The sequence below is a fragment of the Macrobrachium rosenbergii genome, chromosome 57, assembly GCF_040412425.1.
Source record: "Macrobrachium rosenbergii isolate ZJJX-2024 chromosome 57, ASM4041242v1, whole genome shotgun sequence".
In the NCBI taxonomy this organism is placed as follows: Eukaryota; Metazoa; Arthropoda; class Malacostraca; order Decapoda; family Palaemonidae; genus Macrobrachium; species Macrobrachium rosenbergii.
Window position 1 is genome coordinate 14166855 of NC_089797.1, and position 10657 is coordinate 14177511.

Consider the following 10657-nt stretch of genomic DNA (forward strand, 5'->3'; position numbering starts at 1 on the left):
TAGCAGTTCATTTGTCATTTTAGATAATTTAGTATGGTGAAAACTTAGGTTCTGGACCTACTACCACAAAAGAGTACTCTAGGCCAGTCCACATGTTCAAGGTCTGGTGTTATGGGCAGGGTTTGGGGTGGAGCTGGCTGGAGCAACCCCAGCCAGATCAGGGCATTTTAGCCTAGTCAGGTTAGGAAGGTAAATTCTGGTTAGGTCAGGGCACAATGCTCTAGGAAAAGTTAGGCTTAGGTTGTTCTGATTAGGTCATAGCCAGTGCCAGACTACGTGTCCGAAAGGAGACTTAGTTCTGCCAATTTCTATTCATCTCTGTAGTCAAGGAGGAGCCTGTGAATGACCACGGGACCCCCTTTTTGGCGCCAAAAATTCGCTATAGAAAACGCAATGAAAAAACTGCTCCCTCTGCGCTTCATAATGGTAATAAAAACCGTGCTTCTGTCGGTGTTGCCAAAAGAAAAAGCAACTGGAAAACTACTAAACGGTAAGGGGGACACTGTTGGGAACCAGGGTTCTGGGTGGGGAAAGCAAGAGTCGGGTTCCCTGCCGCCCGTAACGTACAATATTCGCTAGTTTCTGACCCGCTAGTCTGCATACAAAAGGTTGTCCTGCTACATATGTAAGGCTGACCCGCTAAACTACATATGTGATGCTGTGCTGAGCTGCTAAACTACATACGGGAGGCTGACCCGCTACACTACATACGTGAGGCTGACCCGGTACTCTGCACACAAAATGTTGTCCCGCCACTCTCCTTACAGCAGGCCCTGATGCACCTATGGAAACTGCTAGCCTAGGGTACTTGTAGCCTATAAGAACCATGGTTAGGCTATTTCCTTCCTACATTAGAGCGGACAGAAACCGCTAGCCTAGGCTACTTGTAGCCTATATAAGAAACATCGGTTAAGCTATTCCGTACCTCCTTACCTACATTAGAACAGGCGTTAATTTTGTAATAGTGATTTTTTTAATATATCTGCTTTCAGTTTGGAGTGGGGGAACGGCGCTTCACGCCTTATCCTCATTTTGAAAGATTCTTGGCCAGCTTGTATCTTCTGGCAAGAGGTAATATCTGTATTCAGTGTAGCCACAGGGGTTACAAAAAACGACAAACTGCATACTAGGGTCTGTTCCAAAACATAACCTAACCTAGCAACAAAACAAATGTAAAAAGGCAGGTAAATGCTCTGCATACCTAATTCAAAGTCCGACCATGTAGGTAATAGTATCGGCTTCATAGGTCCTACTATCCTGGGCTTCTTTGCAACTGCTGGCTGCTGAACAGGTGAGTGGGTTCGGTTAAGCTATTCCCTACCTCCTTACCTATATTAGAACAGGTGTTAATTTTGTAATGGTGATTTTTTAACATTTCTGCTTTCAGTTTGGAGTGGGGGAACGGCGCTTCACGCCTTATCCGCATTTTGAAAGATTCTTGGCAAGCTCGTATCTTCTGGCAAGAGGTAATATCTGTATTCAGTGTAGCCACAGGGGTTACAAAAAACGACAAACTGCATACTAGGGTCTGTTCCAAAACATAACCTAACCTAGCAACAAAACAAATGTAAAAAGGCAGGTAAATGCTCTGCTTACCTCATTCAAAGTCCAACCATGTAGGTAATAGTATCGGCTTCATAGGTCCTACTATCCTGGGCTTCTTTGCAACTGCTGGCTGCTGAACAGGTGAGTGAGAATTACTCGGTCTGGGTCTTATTGTAGACAGTCGGGAAAGCGGATAGACATGCTTAACTAAATCCAGAAACGCCCAAATTGGACACGGTGCACCCTCTAGATATCACTTCTGGACGCAGTACGTAGAAAAGTAACTTTGGTAGAGTGGTTTCTTCGTACTGTGTCTCGGTAATGCGCTCCATTCGAGAACGCGCCACTGCGACTCTATAGTGTTCGTGTATACACTTGGGTCATCAGGACTAACGAAGTTGACACTGTGGTTCACGTGCTGTGTGTGAAATAATGATCCTGGACGTTGCTGTATACCTTCCAGCAATCAGATATGATTGTGGTTTCTGGAAGTATGTTGTCCAGCAGCAACGGGAGCAGAGTTTCAGCTGAGTGGTCCAGAACCACCTGGAAAAACGTTTCACGCATCTGTCAGTCAATGCCACCTAACACCCAAGCTCCATCAACCTTACGGCCACAGTTGTGCTTACGTTTACCAAATTTACTTTCGTCAATCTCAACAACATGACCAGGACCAACAATTTTCTTATCAGCGCCAGCAGTATTTCACAGCAAATGTCTCTGCCGAAGTTGTACAAATCAATAGTCGTGTGTGACGATAGCGGCACAACGAAGGATCGAAACACGTATTGTGGCAGTTTCTTAGAAAAACAAAACACGAGCACAGTTATTGTCTGCAGAGACATTTTACAATTTTCAAAGAAGGACCCGTGCTGTACTGATACCTTCTTTCTGCACCGACGGTTCACGCATCGCCACATGTACACTGGGTGTCCACTGGCTGGGTGGACACCATCTTTAACGAAAAGGCGGTTTCCTGCTTTGCATTCACTACACCACCTGGAAAAGTTGCCTAGCAGTCCCTAGTGAATTCCCCAGTGTTCCGTAGGAACTCGAAGACCGTGGGAATGTACAAGTCCGTGTACAAATGAAATCTTCCAGTGTTGACTTTCGGGAACAAAATCAAGTCGTGGCTTTCCATCGTGCCAGTTTGAGAAGAAAGAACGCGCGATTCTGGTGTTGGCCTGGGTCTATGAATCATATGGATAAAACACTTTGTGACTGGTTCAGAGCAATTAATCCGTAAGCCCTAGGGGTGACCTGGGTCAGCCTGGGATACGATTGGACAAAATTAAATTTCCCATGGTCAGGTCCGGGCGACGTGTGGCGGCAGCCTTAGGAACTACGGGGTGAGAGGAGCGCCGCACTTCGGCCATCTTAAGAACTATGGGTATTCTGACTCATTCAGAATAAGTACAGCATTGCAAATCGTCAATGTTGTCGTATAGCCTAAATGATCTGAAACATACTGACCCAAATCATAGCCTAAGTCTTATGCTATGACACCCAGGTTACTTCACTCTTAAGTTAGTTTAAATTGTGATTATCTTAATAGATTACGTTGTGTATATTAACTAAACTAACATTATGAACTTACTATTGGCGTATTCAATTGTTCCTAGCTCGATGTACAGTTGACTGGCGTAAGCACAGCCTCTATTTAACTACCCTCATCTAAAGTACACCTCAAGAAATTCTCCTTACATTTCGATATGCATATCTTCCAAAGAAAGTTTCCCTAAATGTACTTTAAAATGAATGGGAATACTTAAATGGATTTATAAACACCAACAATTATGGCTGCATTCTTGAGTCCCCCACCAGCTTGAACCACTCTACGTTAAAAGCTATGAAGCGACTGAGTTCACGGCCATCTCTGACCGAAACCAAACCAATACTGGTAGTTAAGCAAATTTACAAGTATACTTACAATTAAACACACGAAACAGATAAGACAACATTTTTCACTACTAAATACAAACAACAACGAACCATAATATCCTTCTTCTACATCAATGGTGCACAACTGGCCGCTGGTCGCATCGGCCCCCAGTGAAGCACATGTGACCCTCGAAGTTATCATAGAAAACACAATATATCACTCTCTGTACAGTAAAAGAAAATAATAAATATAAACATATTACTCCGTCTTATGATATAATTACAAATAGTAAAATGTACTATATACACACACACACATACATATGTATGTATGTATGTATATGTGTCTGTGCATATATAAACATATATATATATATATATATATATATATATATATATATATATATATATATATATATATATATATATATATATATATATATATATATATATATATATATGTACATACATAGACATACATACATATATATATATATATATATATATATATATATATATATATATATATATATATATATATATATATATATATATATATATATATATATATATATATATATGTACATACATAGACATACATACATATATATATATATATATATATATATATATATATATATATATATATATATATATATATATATATATATATATATATATATATATATATATATATATATATATATATATATATATATATATATATATATATATATATATATATATATATATATATATATATATATATATATATATATATATATATATATATATATATATATATATATATATATATATATATATATATATATATATATATATATATATATATATATATATATATATATATATATGTATTATTCTTTTGTGTTTTCTTGTTATTGTTGAATTATCTCGTTATCTATAATCAGTTCATTCACTAAATTCATAATTTCATCACCATCCTCGAACACGAAAGCAGTGAGACAAGAGGTGAACGTGTATGGCTTGTAGACAGCCATACGCGTTCACCTCGTGTAGACCGTTGTCAGACGGGAGTAACCTCGTTGTTGTGAAGGGAAGGTAACCACCTGAAGTTATATCTAAATTAATATTTATCATAATTTTGAATACTATTCTCTTTTTAAACAGATGCGAAACCTGTTTTGTTTTTCTTGTTTTTCTTTTTTATTGTATTTTACATTCATAATTATGGTTTCCTAATACATCTAAATTCCAGTTTAAAAGTTTGTAAAATGATTATTTGGCAACCTTCCAAGTTAGCCAATTTGTCTGAGGTCCGATAGTTTCTTTGCAGTCTAAAATAGAGATATTGCTACAAGGCCAGGCATTTATCATTGTAGTGTTTTCAGATTAATTTTGCTTAGCTACTATGGCTTCTGGTACTTCTGTGGACAAAAACTCAAGTCGAAAAAAAGAAAGCTTGAAAATGAACATAGAAAATTTCAAGAAATATGGACAGATAAATATTTCTTTGTGGAAAACAGTGAAAAAAAAATCATTTGCTTGATATGCCAGAATAGTGTGGCCGTTTGTAAGGAATACAATTTGCAAAGGCATTATCTGACAAAGCACAAGCCTTATGAAAAATTTGTTGGTGAACTAAGAAAGCAGAAAATTAAATCACTAATGCAAGGTTTTCATGTGCAGAAAAATATGTTTATTCAGAAAAATAAAGAGGCACAGGACGTAACAGAAGTGAGTTATGAAATTGCAAACCTGATTGCTAAACATTCCAAGGCATTTTCAGAGGGGATTTCATTAAAAGTGTATTCTACTTGCTGCTCAAAACTTTCTCCAGATGTTTTGAAAAAGTTTGAGAATATCAGTTTGAATCGTATGACAGTGCAACGTCGTTTTGTTGATTTGTCGGGTGATATAGTAGACCAGTTGAAGGAGAAAAAGTAAACAATTTGTGTACTTCTCCCAGCCACTGATGAATCTACTGATGTTACATCTACGGCTCAGCTACTTGTATTTGTACGTGGTGTGACAGAGGACTTTTCTATTCATGAGGAACCTCGTAGGGCTCAGTTCATTGAAGGGGCAGACAACTGGTAGTGATTTACTTAATGGACTTTTAGAACAAATTTCAGTAATTGAGTTAGATTTGGACAAGTTAGTAGGAATATCAACTGATGGGGCTCCTGCAATGATAGGCAAGCAGAATGGATTGGTGCAGCTATTGATTAAACACCTTGAGAGCGAAAATATGAACTGAAACAATTTCATTGCATAATACATCAACAAAATTTGTGTGGAAAAGAACTGGACTTTGATCATGTAATGAAAGTTGTAGTTTCTACAGTCAATTTTATCAAGTCACGCTCAGCTTTGCATCACTGGTAATTCAAGCAATTTCTTGATGAAATTGAAGCAGAATATGGTGATTTAGTGTTTTTCACCAAGTAAGGTGGTTAAGCAGGGGAAATACGCTGAAAAAGATTTATCAGTCTTCTGGATGAAATTGAGATATTTCTTAATGAAAAGAATAAGATGGTACCAGAACTTACAAATGCTGACTGGCTTTGTGATTTGTCATTTCTTGTAGATCTCACAAGTCATTTAAATAACTTGAATCATAAACTTCAGGGGAATAACCAACTTATTCTCAGCTAGCCAATTATGTGACAGCTTTGAACAAAAACTAAAATTGTTTCAGTTACAGATAGTTAAAGGAGAGTTAGGACACTTCCCAAATTACAAACTTATGTGTGAGAAACACAAAGTATGCAATAGACATGAATATTATGCAGCAAAATTAGGAAAACTGTTGGAGGCCTTTGAGAGCCGATTTGAGGACCTAAAGAAAGAAGTCAATGATTTGAAGTTGTTCAGCAACCCCTTTTCTGTATCTCCTGATGAAGTAGAATTCGAAGCACAAATCGAACTGATTGATCTTCAGAATAATAACAGCCTTCGTACCAAGTATAATGAAGGGGACTTGCTCAACTTTTATAATTGCTTGGCCAAAGATCAGTTCCTTATTTGAGAAACAAAGCTGCTATTTATGCAAGCTTATTTTGGCTCTACCTACATATGTGAACAAACATTTAGTCTGCTCAACCAGACCAAGTCAAATATTCGTAGCAGGCTAAGTGATCAAAATCTGCACTCCGCTTTAAGACTGGCAACCACAAATTTCCATCCTAACATAAAAAAACTTGTACATGAATCTCAGTGTCAAAAATCTCATTAAAACAAAACAGGTGAGCAACTGTGTTTTTTTTTATCTTTAAACATTCTACAAACTATTTATCATTTCATGTAAAATCTAGTCTAGTGGCCCTCGACTAGATATATGTTTGATGATGTGGCCCGAGTAGCTCAAAAGGTTGTGCACCCCTGCCATAATACGCATTTCCACTTTACGTAAATTTAAAGAGAATAATTAAAACTATACCACAACTTGTGGAAAAGTAAAGTCTCTCTTGTGGAAGTTTTGACAACGTAAGAGCGGTGCTGCGTGACACCGTTCACGTCAACTTGGTATTTAGAAAAAGTTACACTCCACTGAAAAAATTGTCATTCGGGAAAATCAAGCAAATTGGTCAAGTAAGTTACTTTTAGGGTAGAATCGGGAGTAATTCTAAGTATTAGCTCTGCGCCTGTTTTTACCTTGGAAACTGGTTTTTTCTCCACTTTTACAGCTTCTGATAACGGAGGTGAGTTGAGTTTGTTTGTTGGTAGCCAAGTGTCATTTGCCCCCTAACTCTACTCAAAAGTAAAGGGGGACTGTGGGAATCCGGGGTTCTGGGTGGGGGAAAACAGAGAAGTGGAGCGGACATGTTTACGTTGCGGGGGTGCTGGCTGGAGGGGAAAACGAGAGGAGCCATATGCAAAAGGGAGGGAGCAGCTGAAAGGGTGGGGGGTAACAAGGCAAGGAGGAAGAAATTTCCTCCCGTACCCCAAAAGCGGGGCTAAGTTGGGAGCAGGGCAAGAAGGGGTGGGAGGTAAGTTGCGCAAGCAGGAAACGCGTCGGGAACAAGTGCAGGTAGAGGCACAACACTGGGGGTGGGGGGAGGGACGGAACACTGCCCAGTAACGGGATGGGGAACAGAATATGGCCAACAAAAAACAAACTTCACCAACTTTACCAGAAGCCATAAAAGTGAAGAAAAATCCAGTTTCCAAGGTAAAAACAAGAGCAGGAAGGCACTTAGCACTGGCTGGAAGGAGCAACCAGGCAGGAAAAAATAATTTCCAGACAAACAAAAAGTTGACACCAACAGAAATAACTGGCCTTACCTTAGGGACCGGGAGGGTAGAGATCAGCCGCTGCTTTCAAAAAGGCGTGAGAAAACCAGGATTTCCGGCCTCTTCCGCCCTTCTTCTGCGCTGCACCGTAGGTCCTGTCGCACCTAAATGCCCTCTTCTGCAGGTTGTGGCGGTACTCCATCCCGCAGTGCGGACAAAACAGTGTTTTTAGCAGGCTGTGATCTTGGCAAAGCCTGATTAACCATTCATAATTGCCTAAGTAGTAGGCAGAAAAGTTGCAGTAAATGAGATAATAGTTAGTGCAAGACACTGGGAGAGAGTGCCGGGTTATCGGCTCAGACGAACGCGACAAGGACGGAAGGGATTCAGCCACTGTACTGAACAAGAAAGCGCAAAACGTGTATGTTTTAAGGCGTAGGCCTGGGTAGCAGATAAGGGTTGTGGTGGGTCAAGAGGGGGTGGTATGTGGGGTTTTGGCACAATTGGGTGTTGGGGGAAAAGGTTTACGGGAAAGGGTTTACTTGGGGGGGAAGGGGGAAACTTACACGGCGGTAACAGGAATGGTTTTGTTGAAAAAACTTTGTGTTGGTTATGACAGAATAGCAAAGAAAACAAAACTGGGTGAGAAAAATGTGGCTGGGCAAAATGTTTTTTCTGGGGTACAGATACGTTTTCACCGTGTTTAGTACCGGGTTGGCGGGTTAAATGCATTTTTTTGGGGTACAGATACACTTTTGCCAAGTTTAGTACTGGGCTGGCGGGGTAAATGCATTTTGCCGTGTTTAGTAGTAGGCTAAGGGGATATAATCTCCCTGCGTTGCGTTCAGTACTGGTCGTCCGGGGGTGTACCTGTGTTGCAACAAATGCGAGTAAGTGCAACCAAGAGCGTTGAAACTCTCAAGAATAAACTCAAAAACGTATATGTTTTCTTCTTTGCTGTGTTAACTTATAGTTTGGGAGGGTTGCATGCAGGGTATGTTAGTTTCATGCACAGGGATAACAGATTAACAAGTTATTGCACTTGCTGGACGGGATGTGAACCATTCAAAACAGGCGTACCCGTGCTCTGTCATGTGCAGGACACGATGTGAATGAAACTGAACCCCCGAAACTGTGTTACACTTTGGGAGTTAACGTTTAGGGGTTTTCCTCAACGGGGGATAACAGCACAATGTGGTTGGTTACATAAGAGTCTGGGGGGTTAGCCTCCCAATCTCCGAGTTTTCTCAGTAAGGAGTGAGGGATGAACCAATGGCTCCCCAATAAATGTTCGAGAGACAGTAGTAATGGGAGGGGTTGCCTTTGTGTCGGCTCATTTGTTGTTCTTGTTTGTTCTCTGTTTATTTAGTAGTTTCTCATGTCTGTGGTGCCGTAAAAAAGTAATTTTGGCCAGTTTCTCATGCCTCGTTGTCTACCCCAACCATAACCCCACTTTCCTGGGGGTCCCTAAATTGTAGGGTAGAAACAAGCGGGTGAGCCGTTACATACCCAAATAACACTGTCCCGGGGGGATACCCCAACCATAACCCCGCATTCCCATCGGGTCCCCTAGCTTGTTGGTTTAGAGGGGGCAGATCACCTGTCCCCAGGGTATACCCCACCCATAACCCCGCCTTCCCATCTGGTCCCCTACCTTGTTGGATCAATTTTAGGGGTTAATTACAGGTTAATTACATTTGTCCAACAAATATTACAGGTAACTCCATAATTAGCAACACAAACACAGTAGAAAAAGTCAGGTTAGTAGGCTGTCGCTGCCGCGGAGCTACTACATAGTTCTACCGAATCGGGCACGCATTTATTCTATGATATTTTTCATTTAAGACTTATTGTTAATGAGCTATAGGCATGTCCCTCGGTCGTCCACACGAATACCGAGCAAGAGTGGCAGTGCTCACAAAATTACAGTTTTTGTAAGGCCAATCCATAGCATTTCATCAGTTTGCCCTTTTTTATGTTGTCTGGCTCTTGCCTGCCATATGTGTATTCATTGTCCTGGGCCAAAACTGCAAAATGTCTCATGGCTAAAATTGGGTAAGACTTTACTTTAGTTGCGCGGCCTGGGGCATGGTTATTCATACATTAAAAGACATAACCTTTCCTATAATGCCATGGCCTGACCTAAACAGATCTTATCTACCTAACATAACTTAAGGCGACGTGGCCTTACCTGGCCGGGGGGCTGGTGTCAATTAAGGAGTCCACTCAAAGTTCTTGGCGAACCAGCGTCCTTCTGCCCAGGATAGGCAAAGCTAAGCTACACACAGAATAGTATTTGTCGGGATAAATATATTTGCTTACGCATCAAAAAATTTTGACAATTACACAAGGTAGACATACTAAAACCAACACTTACCAAGCGTCAACACAATAATATCACTCAAAGTTTCGTCTTAGCATGTTTTTTCTTGTATCCTGCTCAATACAACATTTGTTGTTGTGGCTTCCTATAACCTAGCACATAGTTCTCAGCAGACACATCTAAAATCTTTTGTCATAATATGATTATGATTTCCTATTAAAACATTATTTATCCTAAATACGCTGAATTTAAGGTTTATAATAGAATAAATGTTCTAATTTTGCATTTATTGTTTCCATTATCGTCTAATATTTAATATAATGTAGTTATGATTCAAAGAATGATTTAGTTTTGTCTACTAATATTATTTGCTTTGTTCACACAGTGGCGTGTTGTGAATAACGCTATTTCGTATCCTGTTATTGCATGAATGGACCATTGCTGTATATGTAATTTTGGGGAATTTTCAATACACAAGCAAGCATTTTGGCACAGGATAAGAAAAATGAGAACTCAGTCAAAATCTCCTGATACAGAAACTCAGGTATTTTTGGAATATGAAAAGATAATGTTTGCAGGTCTAAACAATTAGTATGGGGCGAAATAGCGAAGTGATTTGTTGATACTACGATAGGTAGGGCATTTAAATGGGCTTTAAATTGCACGTGTTTCTTGTTACGCAATCACGCG

The 10657-nt window shown here is 39.7% G+C and overlaps 1 protein-coding gene across 2 annotated transcripts in view; it reads right to left on the reverse strand.

The window, feature by feature from the left end:
• Positions 1-10126, reverse strand: part of LOC136836928 (uncharacterized) — a 33191-nt gene extending 23065 nt beyond the window's left edge. The window contains exon 1 of one of the 2 annotated variants that reach the window (XM_067101426.1): positions 10022-10126. The gene's annotated coding sequence lies outside the window, so the exon portion shown is untranslated. The remainder of the gene's footprint in view (positions 1-10021) is intronic. The other variant, XM_067101427.1, reaches the window with a different exon arrangement.
• Positions 10127-10657: the final 531 nt, after the last annotated feature.